Raw genomic sequence first — 22593 nt, forward strand, 5'->3', positions numbered from 1 at the left:
AAGGAAGGGAAGAAAGAAACAGGAGGGCAGGGCAAAAGAAAGAAATGGAACATTGTGGCCCAAAATAGACCTTAAAACCATATACAAACTTCATGGTGCCAAGTTTATCATTCCCTGGGAGAAAAATCAGTATAAACATTGCCAAAAAAAATCAACATCTTTACTGAATTTTACATAAAATCAAATTAGCAACAGCCTCACTCTGAAATCAAAAACACCAAAATCTGAAGATTAACAACTTGAAAAGATTGGTCTTCTATTCCCCCTTTACTGACTGCCACGTACTCTGTTCTGCACTGAGCAAGCCTGGGTTTCTAGATCTAAGCATAAGTATTAAAAAGTCTTTAAAACATCAGAAGGTACCAGATTCTGAGCTCCAGTTTGAGAAAGACTGCTCATCACTGTAGAGTCAGAAAAACAGCTTTCTGAAGCTGAGTCTCAGGAGTCATTTTCATGGCACTAGCCTGATTGCTATTCAATAACTATAATCTTGTCCCCGCCAGCGGGGACCCAGTTATTCAGGGTCCCGAAGGGGCGCTACCCTTGGGCCTAAATGGGGGGCGAGAGAAGAAGGAGACCAAGCAAGATTCTATTGTCAAGGTCTCGTTTATTGGGATGAATGTTACAGCTTTTAAGGCTTACAGGTAGGGGGAGTGACCTTTGTGAAATATGAAGGAGGGGGAGATGAGGGTATAGGCAGTGATAGCTGGAGGCAAAGAAGTCAGGCGATGAGGTCAGGTGGTGGAGACACTGGGTGTTGACTGAGGAGATAACTGGTATCTGCTAAGGGAGCTGAGGCATCCCTTGAATGCTATCTTCCTGTGCCATAAATTCATGGGAGAGGCTTTCATTCAACAATCTTAAGACTTAAGGCAGTCATCTTAGGAGTGAATCTCTGTGGCAAAACAGCCCAGAGTCACCTAGCCACTTTGAGCCAAGCAGTTCAAAAAGCAGCTAGGCCCAAATCCAATATGGCTCCGTGCATAATCTAATAGGATTTTGTTTGTTTGTTTGTTTGTTTGTTTGGTTGGTTGGTTGGTTGGTATTGTTTGTTTATTTGGATGGGTTTTTGATTTTTGGTTTTGTGTTATTTTGTTTTTCTTTGCTTAGGTTCAAGCTTTTAAGCCTTGGCTCATAAATTTAAGACACTTTCCAACTACTCCAAAAGGAACTCTGCTTTTCTTCCTATATAAGCATGTGCATATTACCAGTATATAAATGCCCATGTGTTTATTTAAAAAATTACAAGGAAATACTGGAATTAAAGTGGCTCTCTTTGGCCATCTTAGAAATTCCAGAATATTTTTCTGTACTATAATAGGTTGCATTTACCTTCATAATTTTATATTTACCTTTTGAAAAATAGCAACAGTTTACATTGTATTAATAGCTTTATTGCTGAGTGACTTGCATACTATAGAATTCATCCATTCTGAGTAAACCACATGTATTATTAAAACTATATTGATGTCATAGCATATCATCATAAATTATACACCTTAAAACAACCCGCATTTATTATCTGGAAGCCTTTATAGACTACTATCAAGTTGTTTGGACTGGTATCAGCTTGTTTTTCATTATTTTGAGTAAGGGTACCAGTCAGAAAGTGGAGGATTTTCAGGGCCTGAAAATACAAGAGAATCAACAAGTATCCAGTGTAAAAAAGAAAAAAATAGATTGGTCTTCTCGAAACTTTGTTCCTCCTGTATGTATAAGTGAAGGCCTTACCCCTGTACCTACATTGTCCAACAGGTTCTCCTTATGAACCTTTCAATCCAAGTTCAGAAAAAAAAAATTCTTAGTTTACTAATTGCTGCATCTTTCCCTTCTTCAACATCTTTTTTACTCCACCCACAGGAAGGCCTCTGATCTGAAAGGGTGTCATTGCAGGTATTCATCTGGACATTCCTGGATAACCTCTTTGTTTTAACATTGCTACAAAGTGCAAGGCATTCACTGCTTCCAGGTTAGTGCACAGGGACAAACAGTACTCAACCCAAAGCATTTTTGTTTTTATTTTATACAGTTTCCTACAGGTCCAATTAAGGGAATGGCTGGTTTACTGCTCTCAGCATACCACCTTATATGTAGACTCTTTTAGTACCAGAGTTTGTATAAGACTGAAAGGTTTGGTTTTTGTGTTTGTGTTTGTTTTTGTTTTGTTTTGGGGGTTTTTTGTTTGATTTTTATTTAAGGTATAATAATTTCCTAAGAACACTTTGTTATTCTTCTATGCCAAGCACTTTGAAACTGAGGTTCTTATGAGATGTAAGCACTGTTGTTCCCATTTTATGGACAAAAGTAAAGGCTCAGTAAGGTACATAACTTATTAGGTACACTGTTCCTAGATGGGCTGAGTTTTGTTCTTCTCTAAAAACCTCATCATGTCTAAATGAGGTAAAAGAAAAACATAAAGACCACTATTAATTCCTTAATGTCTTAGAGTCACTTCCTATGTGTCCCTGCCAGCGGGGACCCAGTTATTCAGGGTCCCGAAGAGGCTTTCTACCTGTGGGCCAAATGAGGATGAAGAGAAGAAGGAGACCAAGCAAGATTCTATTGTCAAGGTCTCCTTTATTGGGGTGAATGTTACAGCTTTTAAGGCTTTCAGGTAGGGGGAGTGTCCTTTGTGAAACACAGAGGAGGGGGAGATGAGGATATAGGCAGTGATAGCTGGAGGCAAAGAGGTCAGGCGGTAGACGGTGAGGTCAGGCAGTGGAGACACCGGGTGTTGACTCAGGAGATAACTGATTTTTGCTTAGGCTGAAGCATCCCGGGAATGTTATCTTCCTGTGCCATAAATTCATAGGAGAGGCTCTTAGAGGAGTATGTGTGGCCAAGAGTAACGTAGCCACTTTGAGCTATAGTCACAAAACGGTCACGCCCAAATCCAATATGGCTCCCTACACCTATGAAAAGTCTTTTATTCTTCAGCCACCAAATATTCACTGAACTCCCCCTTTGTGATTAATACCAATTTATGGCCCAAGGATTTGTTTGTTAAAAATAAACAGAGAAGTACACAGCTCTCATGGTGTTCTTTGTATAATGTCAAACACAAAAAATAGTTATACGACATCTTCAGAAAAGTGTAAAACTTCTGAAGCATATCCATATAGAGTGCCTATGAACCACATCAATGGCCAGTATGTCACTTATCCTAAGGTGCATTAGGGGTACATATACCTTAAAATCAAACTGCTCTCTAGTTGGACTAGAAGCCTAACTATTCAGGGATTGTGAGATCACAAATACTGGAGATGAATCCACAACAAATACTTTACCAAACTAGCATAATTTAGTTTGTATAATTTTGGCATAATTATAAGTTATTAGCACCAATAAACAAACACTCATGCTTATGCCCACAGGTAAATATAGTCTTCATCCCTCATTAGGGTATCTTTTCTTTGCAACAGATGGAGACCACTACAGAAACCATAACAAATCAAAATGCATAGTTGTGGAGCCCCAGTCCCAGTGGATACATCCATAAAACACTTCTGCACCTAAGGCTTAGGAGACATTGAGGAAAATGGAACATAAAGATTGCAAGAGTCAGGGGGTCGGAGGGTTTGATATAAGAATTTGTCTCCTAGTAATTTCTCCCTAAAGTCTAACTAGCATAACTCTCCAAATCTGAGATGAACAAGGATGACATCAGTAGACATGAAAAAGTGTATGGGCAACTCCCAGAAGGCCTCAACTCTACAGAAAGAACTCTAGGCAACTGACAAATGATGGGAACCAGAGCATAGTTCTTCTTAGGGAAAGAACACACACATACAAATAACATTGTACAGGCTGCCAAGATTTTATATATAGGAATACTTATGCAAGCAATAACAATATAAAAGAGGAATGAATGCAAAAAGAGAAAAGAGGGATATATGAGCGAGTATGAAGAGAGGAAAGGGAAGATGTAATTATATGATAATATCAAATTAAAAAGAATATGATCAAGAAATATGATAAAATAAAGTAGGATACGAGGCAGCAAAAGATATAGAGTTAGTCGAATGAAGGAACAGGACTTTATTTTGAAATAAGATGGTGAATATAGGCCTCCTTGAGAGCTGACACTAAAATTGTCTATGTAGAACATCTTTATTGACAAGGAGATGTGGGAATATAAAGCATAACCAACCCTTTTCTCTTACCTGGATTTTAAAAGCTTTGTGACCTAAGGTCAGGGGCCTGAGCTTGCTGATTATGCCAAATGTTAATTGCTCCTGCAGTGTGATTAATTTAATACCCAACAGGCATCACAACCACCCCATAAAACAAGTATTCATTTACCACCATACTTATTGCAGCATCTTAAAATGCTTTTTTGACCTCCTGATGTCTCCGTGTAAATGGAACCACACTGTGAAAAGACCTAACCTGTGTGTCCTGCTTCTGCTTATGAATAAAGTTGCAAATAGTGTTCTGGCCTCCCCTGAACGTCACCTGACTCACATAGAAAATCTAAACAGCAGGGAGCCTTACATTTACAGGCTTACTTGTAAACATTCTCAAATTAGAAGTAGCATGCAATCCTGATTTTTATAAGATACATTGAGAGGGTTCAAGAGATTAGTGTACAGGAAAGAATTCCTCCAATCATTTGTTATCTGGACAACAAAGTGCAAGAGAGAGGACAAGCAAACTCAATACTAGGGACCCCCCACCCCCATCCCGAGGCATCAGATTCCACAGACAACTTCAGTACTCAGTGGCAACCTCAGACACTACCACCTAACATCCCAATTCTTTGTTTCAGGAAATGCACCCTAATTTACTTGTCAAAGCAGACTGATTTCCTACCCCAGTTAAACAGTCCTAGTAGGTATTAACTCACAAAAGCCAGAAATTTACAAGGTTTTTGTTAGCTAAAAGGCAAAGAATGAAAGAAAACAAAGGCAGTCAAAAAAAAAAAAAAAAGAGAACAAAATGCAAAAAAAATCAATTTGCATTACAGTTTTCCCTTTGCCGCTAAAAGTTGCTCAAAGAAAGAAATGCCCATTTCAAGGATCTCTTAAGATTATAAGGTATGTTTCTGTGGATGCCAAATCTCACATCTTTTGGACCACGTGATCTATTATCTTTGTATCAAAGATCTAATGAGGGGATAATCTTTAGTCTTCTGCCTTTGTTCCTTCTCTTTTCATAAGAGCTCAGAAAAACAGCTGCATTGGTTTTCATTGAAAAGGACATATTTATGAATTAAACTTAAAAGAATGTAACCTCTCAGGTCAAGTTACCTTCATAGTTTTACCTTGTGAGAGACGATAGAAATCTCTTACATTTTGGTTAAATACCTTTTTTTTTTCCCCCACTATTTGGAGCAAGCTTCCTAAGAAGAGATTATGCTTTTCAAAGAGCAGAGTCACACTGGGTCTCTGAGGACTGTGAAAAGTTTTAGAAAGTCAAGTTCGAGCTGGAAGAGAGGATGAAGTTTGAAAGAGAAGAATATGATTCCTCAGGCAAGTTGAGCAGGCAGAGTTTATGATCCCAAGAGGAAATACCTCTTGCTTGGTTTCTGTGCAAAAGGACATTTAAGATATTTTAGTTCTTCCTCATCTAACACATTTGCATATGGAGATTCCAGTGAATAGTGGGTCATTTTTTTCCATTATGTATTCATCTGTCATAGCTAGGGTTTCTATTGCTTCGATTAAACAAATCCCATTACCAAAAAAGCATGTTGAAGAAGAAACTGTTTTTGGTTTTTGTTTGTTTGGGTTTTTTGTTTTTGTTTGTTTGGGTTTTTTGTTTTTGTTTGTTTGAGTTTTTTGTGGTTTTTTTTTTTTTTTTTTTAGCTTACATTTCTTTTCTAGATTGCTCTTCATCATTAAATTAAGTAAGGATAGGAACACAAACAGGACAAGATTCAGGAGGCAGGAACAGATCAGAGGCCATAGGTGGTGTTGCTTACTGATTTGTTTCACGTGCTATGTTCAGCCTGCTTTCTTATAGAACCCAGAACTACCAGCTCTAAGCTGTAACTACACACTATTGGCTGGGCACTCCTGCACTAGTTGATCACTAGTTGAGAAAGTATCAAGTTGACACAAATTCAGCTAGTATAGCATGTCAGGCTGATTTTTAATTTGTGATCTTCCTGCCTCAGCCTCTCAAAATCACATGATACAATAGTATACCACCTTCATATAATTTTAACAGTAATCTTTCATATTGAAGTATAAATTCTCCTGGATTTACAGGGCAGTCATGGCTCAGTAAATTCCTTGTAAATTAGAAATGTCTTGAATGCATTTTATCAGGATAGGCAGTGCCATCCCGGACAAATCACACCATGTAGCAGGTCTAACATGGTAGGGTTTATTGGCAGAGATAGCACCTGGGAAAGGATAGAAGTAAAGGGATATGGGCCAAGGGGATGAGTCTTTTATTTTGGCTCTGATGCATGTGATACATGTGCTAAGGGAAGTGTAGCAGGTGCCATGATGATGGATGCAGGAGGAGCAATATTGCCTAGAGAGGACACAATTCATCATTGCATTCAAGAGTTGGCCATGAAGAAACTTCTTGCTGTCTACTGAAGCACCTAATACTAACATTCCTCTCTTTTTCTCATTATAAAGAGAAGGATAAAAGCAGGGAAGGGCAATGGTGAGGCAGAAATAGGAGCATCAGATTGAAGGATTAAAAATTAATAATAAGCCGCCTAGCTACCCAAAAAAGAAGAAGTAGGGTCTGTACCCGAAAAAGAAGAAGTAGGGTCTGTGAGAACATGAACTTTTCACCCTCCCTTGCTGTACAATGGTTCCCGGAACATTCTTGCATGAAAAGTTTCCTGGAACAGCCACAATGACCCATAGCCTCCGGCCACAATGTCCCAATGGCCTTGTAAAATGTCACTACCCCTAATCACAATGTCACAAAGCCCTGGGTGTGTTGCCTGGTGTTACACATGACTAGTATATGACCTAACTGTATGGGCTGTTTATGGTTTTGGAATTCCCCTCCTCCCTCCCTCTTGCTCCCCCTGGTTTGTGGTTTTTTCCTTTATAAGCTCTGTGAAAAGTCAGGTCCGGGTCAACTCCTCTACTCCCTGTGTGGTGTGTGAGTCTAACCCCAGCATGCTGGCCTGAGCTCTCGTTTCATCTCGCTTACAATAAAACTTCCTCGTGTGATTGCAGCAGGTCGGTCTCTGTGTCCTACTGGGTGCGCGCCTTTCCCGAGACTTGAGTGGGGGGCTCCCTTCGGGGGTCTTTCAAGATCACTTAAACGGCTTCCTGTTGTCTAAGATTGTGATCAATTTTGGAGCATAGCTGACCCTCACCATTGGTATTCATTCATTAGTCATTTGTATCATGCTCTTCTCTGGACACTGGTTGGTAATACTGCAAAAAAACCTGATTAATTGTTTGTTTAGAATGTTTTTGCTTTTCTTTCTTACTGTTCTGGACTGGTTTACATAGAATCAGCATTGTTCTTGAAGTAAAAAGCAAAGACCGCTACCTTTAGCTGTAAGAATATCTAGTCTAGTTGGTTCTGAAGCACCACTGCTGCCAGAGAATTGACCTGTTTTTGAAGTGTGACCATGGTTTGGCTCACCTCTTGAAAACTGTTGTCAATCTGGGAAGAGAACTGATTGTGTCAGGTTAGAGAAGTAGTCAGCCCTGCCATTCTAGTACCAGTGCCTATAGTTATTCCTGAAGTAACCAGGATTAGCATCGTTTAAAATACCTTCTTGTTATGTTGGGCAGGTATTGAGTTTACAACTGGGATTAGCAGAAGCTCTTCTCCATGGATTACTCCTAATCAGAGAAAATTATTCAGAGAAAAGGAATATCAACATACAAACTCCTGAACAACTAGCAGGTATACTATAATATACCTCCTGAGTGTCACAGAGAACTGACATGTTCTGGACTGTATCAAATGTAGTCTGTTGCAATCTAGGGAGCTTACTGTTTCTACAGACTGTGTCTCAGTTGTCTTAAAACAGTCTCCCATGACAAAAGGAGTGATAGAGAAAAAGTATGGGGTCATGGCAACACCAAAGTTGGGCCACTGGGGTTCAGGTAATTGTTAGTTCCAAATAGGTTACCTGGGAAGTAGACAGTTTGGATTTTAGAAGTTAAGACTCTGTGGTCTTGACTAGACAGGAAATTTAGAAAAGCAGGGGTGTCGACTTAGCTATTTTCTAGAGAGTGACTAGAGAGAAGAATATCACCAATGTAATGGGCAATCTTAGATTTAGTAAAAGACAGAGAAAGTAAGTTGGAAACCAGGGCCTGGCCAAATAGGTGTGGGCTATTACAGAATTGCTGAGGTAAAAGAGTCTTGGTGAGTTTGGTAGAGAAGTGGGTGTCAGGGTCAGTCCAGATAAAGGCAACAATGTTCAGTGACTGGGCATCTAGTGGGCTAGAGTAGAATGCATCTAGGACAGAGAAACAAGATCCTCCTGAGGGTTTAGTGGTAAGAATTGTTTAAGGATAAGCCACAACATGATGAAGAGGAAGTACTGCAGAACTAATGAGCCTGAAGTCCTAAACCAGGCAACCTAAACCATTAGGTTTCTTAACTGCTAGTATAGGGGCATTAAAGGGGGAAGAGGTAAGAGGGCTCTTTGTAGGTGGTCAGAGCTGATAGGCTTAAGTCTCCTGAGGCTCTGGAGAGAAAGAGGGTATTGAGCTTGGTTGATAGCTTGGTTTGGTTTTGTAATTGGATGACAACAGGAGAAAGATGTTTAGCAACAAAGGGATTCTGGATGTTCCAGACTCAGGGGTCTATCTGTGAGGCTGTCAAAAAAATGACATGTTAGAGTTAGGAGGATGGATGGCTAGTAGCAGAGGGGCTGCTGGAGACTTTGGGTTTAGGCAAACAGAAGAAGCACAAGAAATAGAGGCTCCCAACTTGGCTAGAATGTCCTTCACCATTAAGGAAACAGGACACATTGGCACTACCAAAAATGAACGGGTGAGAGGAAGACCCCTAAAAATGCAACTAAGTGGTGGGGTCTGGTGAGGTTGATAAGGCTGTCACCCTACCCCAACAATAGGGAAAAGTGGAGAGACGGGTCCCAAAATTATTCTAGAACTAAGTAAGTGACCCCAGTATTCAAAAGTAAGGAGATGGGCCCCGATACCATGATGACTTCCTGGGGCTACCTGCTGGTAATGGAAGTGGTTGGGTCAAGGAAACTTGCATCACTTCAGATATCCATGGACAAATAAAGGAGATCAAAGGAGTGTTGTCTATCTGTCCTGAATAACATGGGGGCAAGACAGCCCAATGTCCCTCCTGATGTTACTTTGGACATGGCCTTGATGGCTTGTGGGGATCAGGGAAGTCCCATGCCCAATGACCTTGCTGATCAAATTTGAAGCAGGAACCTAGTGGTTCCCAAGCCTTAGAAGGCCAGGAAGCCTGGACAGTGTCTGAGGGTGTATATGGTATTTTTGTCTGCCAGCCTTTTCATATCTCCTATGGTACACTTTAAAGGCCCATGCCAAGCCTTCTGTTTACAGAGTTTGAGGTCCCTTCTCTAAGTGTCTAAGTTTGGCTTTAATGTTGTGGTAGCTTTGAGGAAAGCAGTGGTCATTAGTAGTTGTTTACCTTCTCAGTTTTCATGGTCTAAATTAATATATTGTAATAGGACATTTGGAAGAAGATGAGTTTTCTTGTTTATCCTGAATGACTTCTTGGAATTTTTCAAAATTTAATGGTTCTAGGGTAGCCCTACAGATACTATCCAGAAGCAAGTTCTGATTTGGTGTCTGGCTAGAATATCACATGGGTAATTATAATTCTAGTGAGAATCCTGGCAGGGTACTGCCTTAGACCTCATTTGATATTCTGAGTCTGTTTGATGAATCTCATCTGCATGAATCTAGTCTGCTCCCAAACTTACCTGCACAAGTCAGGGAGTAAATTATTACTGAGAATCATATGTTTATCATGGAAAGTCCAGCTATAAGATTGAGTGGTATACTGAAATTCTTTAATAAAGGCAAATGAATTAGACATATAAGATCCCAGATTTTTTTCTATTTGAGAAAATTCACTTAGCAAGAAGGGGACATGTACTCTAATTAGACCATTTACCTCAGCAACTTCCCTTAAAGGAAGGACTGACACTGAGTTAGGCTGGGTAAAGAAGAAGTGGAGATAGGGAGGTTGAGGGTTGGCTGCAGATCTAGAGTGAGTGGTGGGAGGACTGAAAGTGGGTACCAAGTAAGATGACTGGAGCAGCCTGTAGATGGCAGAGCAAGAAACGAGTGTCAAGAAGTTAACCAAGGAGGCTCCAGGAAATTCTGGTGAGATGGAAAACTGAGGGGGCCGAGGAAGTTGGAGACATCATAGAGGCAGGTCAGAGACAGCAAGTAAGTTCATTAGTTGGATCAAGAATAGTAGAACTTTCATCTGGTTGAGATATCATAGAAGGAGTTGAGTTTGGAGACAGGAAGAGCAAAGATATGGCTTGGAGAGAAGATAAGTAAAAGTTTGGACATAGAGGACCTTCTTCCATTTACTGGATCGCTGGCAATTGGTATGAAAACCCTTTTAAATGGTAGGATCAAAAGTACTGTTACTCAAGAAAGTTAATAAGCCAAAAGGCCTATATGAGGACATGTCAATCCCACTTGGAAGGAGGAAAATGAGTGGGAGAGGGGAGGAGGAAAGGACAAGGGAAAGAGGAACATGATCAGGTATTGGGGGGCCCAGGAGAGAAGCCCCAAGGGCCAGAAGAATGAATAGAAATATTCAACCTCGGGAGGTAGGAGGTGGGGAGACCCTCTAGAATGTACCATAGACATGGGAGGTGAGAAAATCTCAAGAACCAAAGGGAGGGACCTTAGATAAAATGCCCAACAGAAGAAGTTGTAGAATTCACTTTCAACAGAAAGACAGGGTATCAACTAGAGGGATGGGGTTACCATCCCACAGTCAAAAAGTCTGATCCAGAATTGTTCCTGTCTAAAAGAACTGCAGACGCAAAAATGGAGAAGAGACTGAGGGAAAGAAGTTGCAGTGACCGGCCGAAATTTGGACCCATCTCAAGTGGAGGTTCCAAGGTCTGATACTATTACTGATGTTATGATGTACTTACAAACAGAAGCCTAGCATGGCTGCCCTCCAAGAGGGACAACAACTAGCTGACTGAGACAGAAATAAATACACCACCAGTGGTCTCAAGTCGGGGACCCCTGTGGTCGAATTAGAGAAAGGCTAGAAGAAGTTGAGGAGGAGGGCAACCCCATAGGAAGAACAATAGTGTACATAAATCTGGACCCCTGACATGTTTCAGACACTGAGCTACCAACCAGGCACAACACACTAGCTGATCGGAAGCCCCGAACACATATACAGCAGAGTACAGCCTGGTATGGCCTCAATGAGAGAAGATGCTTCTAAGCCTTAAGAGATTTGAGGCTCCAGGGAATGTGGAGCCCTGCCTGGGTGTTGGAGTGTATGGGGACATCTGCTTGGAGACAGAGGTGGGGGATGAGAAAGAATGAGGAACTGTTGGAGGGCAGACTGAGAAGGGGATAATGACAGGATGTTAAAATTATTAAGATAATATATATTTTTTAAAGTGCCATAATGTGGACACTTATAATCATTATCTAATGAATCTGTGGCCCAACCAGATTGTAAAGGTAAATAAGTTTGGAGACATTTAAGTCAGGTACTAGTTTTAAAGGTGTGAGATAAGATCAAAGATTAAATACCCATTGAAAAAGTAGATGTCATTAAAATATTCTTACAATCATCCTGAGGATATATTGATTATGATAAATTATGTTACCATGTGTCTCAAGAAAAATAGATTAATGAAATATTGGAATGAGCAGCCAGTGTAGAATTACCAAATCTTCACACAGGAGCTAGTGGCTGAACCTGTGGCCTAACACCTGAGCTGTGGACCCAGGTCCTGGGGGAGAATAGTTTACCAGCAGCATAACATGAGAAAATAATATAGAGGAAAAACTGTTTCCTGGACAAGAAGAGGGAGAGAGTTTACCCAAGGATAAAAGTCTTAAAATAAGTCAGCTAGAAGGTCAGTTATAAAGACCTTGGATAAATCCATCCCTTATATCCATAGAGGGTGGCCAGTCCTCTCATGGCACAAGGGAACCTTTCTGCCAACTTGGACTGGAAAGGTACCAATCTATGGGTATTTGGATAGAGTCAGTAAGGTGGCCGGAATGTGAATCTGTGTAGCAGGCAGAATGGACTGGATGAGGTTCAGCCCATGAAGCTTAACCCGCCTGGAGGCAGTCATTCCACGTGGCTCGGGTTCCATGCCCTGTATAGTAGTTGGAGCCGAAAATCCATCTGAGCCTATGCAACAGGGATGTCAAAAAGTCTCAGCACCAATGTTAGAATAGGCAGTGCAGTTCCAGACAAATGCTGCAGGTCTCACATGGGACCTTTAATTGCTTTAATTGGCAGAGCCAGTCTCTGGGTGATGGTGGGAGGAAAGAAGAAAGGGGCTGTGAGCTGCAAGAACAAGTCTTTTATCCAGGCTCGAAGCATGTGATGCATGCAAAAAGTGACATGTGTTGGGCACCACCATGACAGACACAAAAGTGACACTATCTTCTAGAGATGAAGTGTCACATCGATGAGTCCAAGATCTGAGTGTAAAAATGCTTCTAGTTGTTGACAGATGCACCGGATGCTAACACATTGAATGGTCCTAATTTTCTAACACTCTCACTGACCCTTAAATATTCTCAGAACTCATACAGTACCAGGTAATTAGTAAAATCTTTTCAGGCAAAACCTATTTTTATAGAGGATATTGGATTTCTTGTATAATTAATTGAGTACTTGTATCCAAGGGAACTCTGGCAGCAAGTATTGGCCAGTGTCTCAACTACTCCATAGAGATTTGGAATGACTAGCAGCTGTGCTCACTGCTACTGTCCAGCAGCATGTCACTGGGTTAGTCTACAAATCACTGGCCTAGGAAAAACTCCTAATTCAGATTACCAAGTCCAGCTTGTACTAGAACTGTATCTGATATTGGACCATTTGAATGGCAAAACATTGACTCCAAATATGGGGAATTGGGGGCCACATAATAACACTCATATTTCAGAACTGATAAGTGATAGCTTGATAAATTCTGAAAAAGGAATTATTCTTTCCTAGAACAAAGTCCAAGTCAGGTGGCTCTAGATCAGAGCTAGAAATTTCAAAACATTATTTAAGGCATTTCGGATGGGTTGAGATACACTTATGCTAAGTTGTGCCCCAAAACATAAGTACTCTGAAAGGAACCCATAAAATGTACATTGTGTGTCTGACGGTCCTGGTAGGGGATGATACAGACCATATGAATAAAAATAAATGTCCTTAATGCCAGTGGTCAAGATGCAGCTCTCCACCTCCTCTTTCCTGGGAAATGAGCCACCCCAAATATTTTGACCCACAGATATACTGTTTTGACTTGAAGGACTCACTTACTATATATAGCACACACTAAATCATAGCACTTATGAATGACTAGGAAAAGGAATGGACTCTGAGAATCCCAAGCATTAGGCAAATAACAGCTTCACATGCTAACTTGGGATTAGAAATCTGGAGCAAGTAAAAGTGATGATTCATTAATATTAGCAGTCAGCGCAGCAGAACAAATGAGTTAAAATAATGATAAAAATTCTGCTTAGCAATAAATAAAATCCCTAAAAACCATATCAAAGTATCCAAAATACTATGTAATTATTATAAAATAGGATAATTATTTTAAAGTGCTATAAAAACACATCTGAGTTAGACTGAGAATTCTTTAGTCATATATTATTAACATCATATTTGTGTTTTAGAAATTTTACTACACAATTTATTGATGTACTTTTACAATATTTCTAATAAACTGATATAATAACTATTCAAAGGAAAATAGAGATAAGTGAACCACGAAATTAGAATAAATATAAGCAACCATAAATTGCTTAAAATCCAAGCAAATAAATATAAAACTTCTAGTCTTCATGTAAAAATACAGTTATACAAGCTAGGATTCCACAGGGAAGTTAACAAAATTTAAAACAAAAACCTGAGGCAACTGAACCCAGGAGATTTTGGATTGGTAAGGTACTTGTCACACACATGTGTAGAACTGAGTTAAATCCCCAACATGATATAAATAGACTGACATGAAGCTGTGTATTTTAATTTCAACATTAGAGAAGTAGGAGTAAAGGTCCTCCTAACTCACTAACTAGTAGCCTAATTCTAAGTCCCAGAGAGATATCCTGTCTCAAAAAAACAAGGAGGATGACTCCTGAGGAAGGATACTTGACATGGCCTCTGCAATTTTGAAGAATATGAAGTTATTTTTTTGAAAATACCCAAAAAGCTGAATATAAGAAAGACATAATAAACAGCCATTTTTTTCCCTATGCGTCCAGAAAAAATAGATAAAGTGACAATTTTGGCAGAGGAATTCACTCTGTTTGTGAATTTGTCAGAGATTCAATTAGAGTTGCATTTAATGGATTGTAGTGATCCAAAACCACAAAAGGAAGCCTCTAAATTGTGTAGATTTCCCTAAAACTCACATATGTCTTCACCTTGAACTCATGCTGTCACCGCTGGGGTCTAAGGAACAGAATCTCTCCCTCTGCAATTGTCCCTGCATTGTTTTGAACAGTGCTTTAACTCTTTTGTTTTAATTTTTTTGTCTGTGAGGCTGGCATATTAAAAGTGTCTACCTTCTGGAACTGTTGTGAGGACTAAATGATGTGTCACCTCTTTTTGTTGCTGTAAAATTATAAAAAGAGGCTATCTTTAACCATCACTAGGTCCAGCATCACAGTGCCCCAAGATATCTGGTAGATATCTTTATCTCAGCCAGCAAAGACTCTCACCCGCTTTGGTCTATTCCATGTCAGACTGCCGAAGGCTTCTTTCTGAGCCTGGCAGCAATCCCTCTACCCATCTAGTTCCCAAGTCAGGCTGCCATCATTCCAGAAACACACATCACAACTCCATGGTGGCCCAGTGTCTCTAGCCACCACACACTCTCTTAAACTTAAATTCTACATGAGAGAACACACAATACAATAACCTCTGTTTGATGAGATATAATTGCAAAAAACTGCACATGGTATGCACTCACTGATAAGTGGATATTAGCCCAAGTGCTAGAATTACCCAAGATGCAATGCACAGACCACATGAAACTCAAGAAGGATGACCAAAGTGTGGATGCTTCACTTCTTCTTTAAAAGGGGAACAAAAATATCGATAGGAGGGCAAAGTTTAGAGCAGAGACTGAAGGAACGGCCATTCAGAGCCTGCCCCACATGTGGCCCATATATATATATACAGCCACCAAAACTAGATAAGATGGATGAAGCTGAGAAGCACATGCTGACAGGAACCGGATATAGATTTCTCCTGAGAGACACAGCCAGAACGTGTCAAATACAGAGGCAAATGCCAGCAACAAACCACTGAACTAAGAACAGGACCCCTGTTGGAGGAATTAGAGAAAGGACTGAAAGAGATGAATCCCATAAGAACAACAATGCCAATCAACCAGAGCTTCCAAGGACTAAACCACTACCCAAAGACTATACAGGGACTGACCCTGGGCTCCAACTGCATAGGTAGCAGTGAATAGCCTTGTTGGCACACCAGTAGAAGGGGAACCTCTTGGTCCTGACAAGGCTGGACCCTCAGTGTAGGGGATTGTTGTTGGGGGCTACAATTGGGGATGGATGGGAAGGGGAACACCCATATAGAAGGGTAAGAGAGGGGTTAGGGGGCTGATGGACAGGAAACCGGGAAAGGGAATAACATTTGAAATGTAAATAAGAAACACCCAATTTAATAAAAATGGAAGGAAAAAAGTTAAAGGGAAAAAAAAGAAAGATATAATTGCCCACCTAAACGTACAAAGCCCTATACACATCCTTCTCTTAGGAACATTCATAACCTGTAAAGATACAGAGTGGAATATTAACATCAGCTTTCATGTCCTCTCGGTGGCTTTCTCTCTCCAGCCTCCTTCCATTACAGTCTCCTCCTCTTTCCTCTTTCTTCTGCCCATTCTTCCTTCTCATCCAATGACAGGCCTCATTCTATATTATTCCTGCTTTCACCTAAATGACATCCTACAGCCACTAGTAAAGGAGATGGAACTTAATAGATACTTGATAAAACAATTTCTAATACTACTATGATATCAAGCTGCTTATGCTGAAATCTGAAACTCAATCTATTTTTCTGACAGAGCTGTTGATCTTGGGTGAGAACAGAAAGCACTTAATGTTAAACCACATTAACAAACAAAACAAAAAACAGCTGTTAACAAAGAACAGGAAGGAAGCAAAAAAAAAAGCATCAGTAGCATTTTAATGTTACAAAGTTGTAAGGGAAAGAGAGTTCAATGTCATTCTGGGGGACACAGGTAAACTGGTCTTACACTGGAAACCTGAAATTAGTTGTGACTTGGCTTGACAAAGAAGGGATTATAGGGTTCTCTGAAAAGAACAAAACAGCACTAAAAAGCACAACCATTATGGAATGATATTGTCTGTCAATATAATCTATGCAAGCAAGTTGAGGTTTTCATCAGGATCATTCCTTATTCCTTGATATAGTGACAATGGAAGCAGTTCGACAAGATTTCAAGAAAAAGGTATGGGTAAATGATTGACTGTAAATCTAATCTCTGCTAATCATCTCCCTATTGTGCGGGCAGTCCCTGACTTTCTCCCCATTCTTAGAGCCCAAAACCAAACATGAATCATTGCCTCCTCTATTATTTGATCCATAGCCAGGTATAAGATCATAAAATTGATAATGCAGTAGTTGGAGCTGTGGTCAGAAGATATGATAGAGTTATTGGATACCAAAGAAGAGGTTAGATGTTAAAGAGAAACATCACTGCCTTCACAATACTAAGGCAAGTCAGAAGCATACTAATGGTAATTCTTGGTGACTCAGAGGGTTAGAAATGCTGGAGAAGGAAACTGGGCAAGGAAACTGAAGAAGAGAATGGGAAAGCAGAGCTGGGGTTACCGTTAATAGTAGCCCTCAAAGATCTCTACAACTCAAATTATTCATCACGATTGCCTGAGATTCAACTAGGACATATTACAACACAGGTATGAGTTAGAACATGAAGAAGCCTCGAGTTCAGGTAGAAGTGTTATTAGGCTTTAATAAATGTCCTGTGTTCAAAACAGGCCTCAACAGAAACAGAAATATAGAAATAATCCCATGCATCCTATCGGACCAACACGGGTTAAAGCTGGTCTTCAATAACAATAAGGAAAGAACGTCAACAAATACATGGAAGTTGAACAATGCTCTACTCAATGATAACCTGGTCAAGGAAGCAATAAAGAAAGAAATTAAAGACTTCTTAGAATTTAATGAAAATGAAGGCACAGCATACCCAAACTTATGGGACACAATGAAAGCTGTGCTAAGAGGAAAAGTCATAGCTCTGAGTGCCTGCAGAAAGAAACATGAGAAAGCATATATTAGCAGATTGACAGCACACTTAAAAGCTCTAGAAAAAAAAGAAGCAAATACACCAGGAGGAGTATAAAGCAGGAAATAATCAAACTCAGAGGTGAAATCAACCAAGTAGAAACTAAAAAGGACTATACAAACAATCAATAGAACCAAAAGCTGGTTCTTTCATAAAATCAACAAGATAGATAAACCCTTAGCCATACTAACGAGAGGACACAGAGAGAGTGTCCAAATTAACAAAATCAGAAATGAAGAGGGAGACATAACAACAGAATCAGAGGAAATTCAAAAAATCATCAGATCCTACTACAAGAGCCTATAATCAACAAAACTTGAAAATCTGGAGGAAATGGACAATTTCCTAGACAGATACTAAGTACTGAAGTTATGTCAGGAACAGATAAACCATTTAAACAACCCCATAACTCCTAAAGAAGTAGAAGCAGTCATTAAAAGTCTCCCAACCAAAGAGAGCCCAGGTTCAGATGGGTTCAGTGCAGAATTCTATCATGCCTTCATAGAAGACCTCATACCAATACTATCCAAACTATTCCATGAAATTGAAACAGATGGAGTGCTACCAAATTCCTTCTATGAAGCCACAAATACTCTTATACCTAAACCACACAAAGACCCAACAAAGAAAAAGAACTTCAGACCAATTTCCCTTATGAATATCTACGCCAAAATACTCAGTAGAATCCTTGCAAACCGAATCCAAGAACACATCAAAACAATCATCCACCATGATCAAGTAGGCTTCATCCCAGGTATGCAGGGATGGTTTAATATATAGAAAACCATCAAGGTAATCCACTATATAAACAAACTGAAAGATAAAAACCACATGATCATTTCATTAGATACTGAGAAAGCATTTGACAAAATTCAACACCCCTTCATAATAAAAGTCCTGGAAAGAATAGGAATTCAAGGCCCATACCTAAACATAGTAAAAACCATACACAGCAAAGTAGTAGCCAACATTAAACTAAATGGAGAGAAACTTGAAGCAATCCCACTAAAATCAGGGACTAGACAAGGCTGCCCGCTCTCTCCCTACTTATTCAATGTAGTTCTCAAAGTCCAAGCCAGAGCAATCAGACAAAAAAAAACAGATCAAAGGGATACAGATTGGAAAGGAAGAAGTCAAAATATCTCTATTTGCAGATGATGTGACAGTATCTTTAAGTGATTCCAAAAGTTCCACCAGACAACTACTAAACCTGATAAACACCTTCAACAAAGTGTCTGGGTATAAAATTAACTCAAACAAATCAGTAGTCTTCCTGCACACAAAAGAGAAACAAGCTAAGAAAGAAATTAGGAAAATGACAACATTATAGTCCCAAATAATATAAAATACCTTGCTGTGACTTTAACCAATCAAGTGAAAGATTTGTATGAGAAGAACTTCAAGCCTCTGAAGAAAGAAATTGAAGATCTCAGAAGATGGAAAGATCTCCCATGCTCATGGATTGGCAGGATTAATATAGTAAAAATGGCCATTTTGCCAAAAGCGATCTAAAGATTCAATGCAATTTCTATTAAAATTCCAATCCAGTTCCTCATAGAGTTAGACAAAACAATTTGCAAATTTATTCATCTGGAATAAAAAAAAAAAAACAAAAAAAACCAGGATAGTTAAAACTGTCCTGAAAAATAAAAGGACTTCAGGGGGAATCAAGTAGGAGTATTCAATTCAAGGAGTATTAGAGAGCAATAATGATAAAAACTGTATGGTATTGGTACAGGGACAGGCAGATAAACCAGTAGAATAGAATTGAACACCCAGAAATGAACCCACACACCTATGGTCATTTGATTTTTGACAAAGGTGCCAAAACCATCCAATGGAAAAAAGATAGCATTTTCAGCAAATGGTGCTGGTTCAATTGGAGGTCAGCATGTAGAAGAATGCAGATCGATCCATCCTTTTCACCTTGTACAAAGCTTAAGTACAAGTGGATCAAGAACCTCCACATCAAACCAGATACACTCAAACTAATAGAAGAACAAGTGGGGAAGAATCTCAAACAAATGGGCACTGGAGAAAATTTCCTGAAGTAAACATCAATGGCTTATGCTCAAGAATCGATAAATCAAGAATGGATAAATGGCATCTCATAAAACTACAAAGCTGCAGTAAGGCAAAGGACACTGCTGTTAGGACAAAATGGCAACCAACAGATTGGGAAAAGATCTTTAACAATCCTACGACTGAGAGTGGGCTTATATCCAAAATATACAGTGAATTCACGAAGTTAGACCGCAGGGAGACAAATAACCCTATTAAAAATTGGGGTTCAGAGCTAAACATAGAATTCACAATTGAGGAATGCTGGATGGGTGAGTAGCACCTAAAGAAGTGTTAAACATCTTTAGTCATAAGGGAAATGCCAATCAAAACAACCCTGAGATTCCACCTCATACCAATCAGAATGGCTAAGATCAAAAACTCCAGCGACAGCAGATGCTAGCAAGGATGTGGAGAAAGAGGAACACTCCATTCTGGCAATCAGTCTGGAGGTTCCTCAGAAAATTGGACATTGCACTACCTGAGGATCTAGCTATACCTCTCTTGGGCATATACCCAAAAGATGTTCCAACATATAACAAAGACACATCCTCCACTATGTTCATAGCAGCCTTATTTATAATAGCCACAAGCTGGCAAGAAGTCACATGTCCTTCAAAAAGAGGAATGGGTACAGAAAAATGTGGTACATCTACACAATGGAATACTGCTCAGCTATCAAAAACAATGACTTTATGAAATTCATAGGCAAATGGATGGAACTAGAAAATATCATCCTGAGTGAGGTAATCCAATCACAGAAAAACACACGTGGTAAGCACTCATTGATAAGTGGGTATTAGCCCACATTTTCGAATTATCCTAGATGCACAGAACACATGAAACTCAAGAAGGATAACCAAAATGTGAATGCTTCACCTTCTTTAAAAGGGAGGTAATAGGGAGGCAAAGTTTAGAACAGAGGCAGAAGGAATGCCCATTCATAGCCTGCCCCACACGTGGCCCATACATATACAGCCACCAAACTAGATAAGATGGATGAAGCAAGGAAGTGCAGGCTGACAGGAACCGGATGTAGAGCTCTCCTGAGAGACACAGCCAGAATACAGCAAGTACAGAGGCGAATGTCAGCAGCAAACCACTGAACTGAGAATGGGACCCCCGTTGAAGGAATCAGAGAAAGGACTGGAAGAGCATGAAGGGCTTGAGACCAGAAATGAAGAACAATGCCAACCAACCAGAGCTTCCAGGACTAAGCCACTGCCCAAAGACTGGACCCTGGGCTCCAAAGGCATAGGTAGTAATGAACAGTCTAGTAAGAGCACCAGTGGAAGGGGAAGCCCTTGGTTCTGCCAAGACTGGACCCCCAGTGAGCGGGATTCTTGGGGGAGGGTGGTAATGGGGGAAGGATAGGTAGGGGAAGGAGTAATAGAAGGGGAGGGGGAGGGGCTAAGGGGATGTTGGCATGCAAATCAGGAAAGGGAATAACATTTGAAATGTAAATAAGAGGCTTTTAGCGTGATACCCAAATCCAAGGGAGACAAGAAAGTTTCTTTAACAAAAACTGCCAAGAAAGGCTTGGAACTGAAGCAGAACCTGATAGAAGAGCTTCGGAAATGTGTGGACACCTACAAGTACCTTTTCATCTTCTCTGTGGCCAACATGAGGAACAGCAAGCTGAAGGACATCCGGAATTGCCTGGAAGCACAGCCGGATGTTCTTTAGCAAAAACAAGGTGATGATGGTGGCCTTGGGTCGAAGCCCTTCTGATGAATACAAAGACAACCTACATCAGGTCAGCAAGAGTTGAGAGATGAAGTTGGGCTCCTTTTTACCAACCGCACGAAGGAGGAGGTGAATGACTGGTTCACAAAGTATACCGAAATGGATTTTGCTTGAGCGGGGAACAAAGGAACTTAACTGTGAGCCTGGATCTAGGGCCGCTGAAACAGTTCCCTCATTCCATGGAGCCACAGCTGAGGCAACTGGGTCTGCCTACTGCCCTCAAGAAAGGTGTGGTGACCCTGCTGTCTGACTATGAAGTATGCAAGGAGGGTGACATGCTGACCCCAGAGCAGGCCCCTGTCCTGAAGCTGTTTGGGTATGAATTCAAAGTGACCATCAAATACATGTGGGATGCCCATTCAGGAGATTCCAGCAGATGGCCCGATGACCTGCCCAAGAATCTGAGGGAGAGTCTGAGGAGGAGGAGGATGACAGCTGACTCTGGGAACCAGAACTAAGGCCTTCCAGCAAGTTCTTCATCTCTGTTGGACCCCCAGGACTGCTGTCGCCCCTGGAAGGAGCAGCCATTTTGTGCTATGGATAAAGACAAGTGAGGTGCTGGGCAGTGACTTTGTTTCTATAAAGAATAAAATTTTGTCTGCAGGGTGCTCCCCTGTAGATAACAGAGACTCTTTATAAAGGCCTACAACTGTGCCTCAAACCTAAGTTGGGGCTAGGGCTGGGTGGGCCAGCACTGCAGATAGCTAAGAGCACCTGGATTTGGGTGTCTCTCTGTCCCTTTGCTTGCAAGTATGTTTACTGAGAAAGTTAATTCTCATGGCAGCTTCATCATCATTTAAATCATAAATAATACACAGACATGCAAGCTAAGACTGACATGTGGAGCCAGGGCTTAGACTGACATGTGAGGCACAGGCCTGCCACAGGGGTGAAGGGGATTGGGGCAAGTGGATTTTGAGTCAGGTTCTCACTGAAGCACAGGGCTGGTCTTGATCTTGCAGCAGTTCTCTCTGGCCTCTGCCCTCAAGTGGTACCACACCTGGCTGACTAGGAGCTGTGTTACAGGAAGACCAGAACTGTGCGAGTCAATGGTAAAGCATCATAAACCATGCTTAAGGCCAGCAGGTCCCCTCCTGGCAGCATACAGAAACTGTGAGGAAAGTTGTGGGCCTGTGGGTCAGAAAAATCCTCAGAGTTCCTGACCTCTACCCTGGAGGAGGGATGTGGGGTTAAACAGCAAGACTGAATAAGATGGGCCTTAGGTCTTCCATAATCATGCCAAAAAAAAAAAAAAAAAAAAAAAAAAAAAAAAAAAAAAAAAAAAAAAAAAAAAAAAAAAA

General features: G+C 40.5%; 1 pseudogene; it reads left to right on the plus strand.

Moving 5' to 3' along the window:
- Positions 1-21025: 21025 nt before the first annotated feature.
- LOC116898082 lies at positions 21026-21731 on the plus strand (annotated as a pseudogene).
- The last annotated feature ends 862 nt before the right edge of the window (positions 21732-22593 follow it).

Source organism: Rattus rattus, chromosome 4 (genome assembly GCF_011064425.1).
Source record: "Rattus rattus isolate New Zealand chromosome 4, Rrattus_CSIRO_v1, whole genome shotgun sequence".
NCBI classification, from domain to species: Eukaryota; Metazoa; Chordata; class Mammalia; order Rodentia; family Muridae; genus Rattus; species Rattus rattus.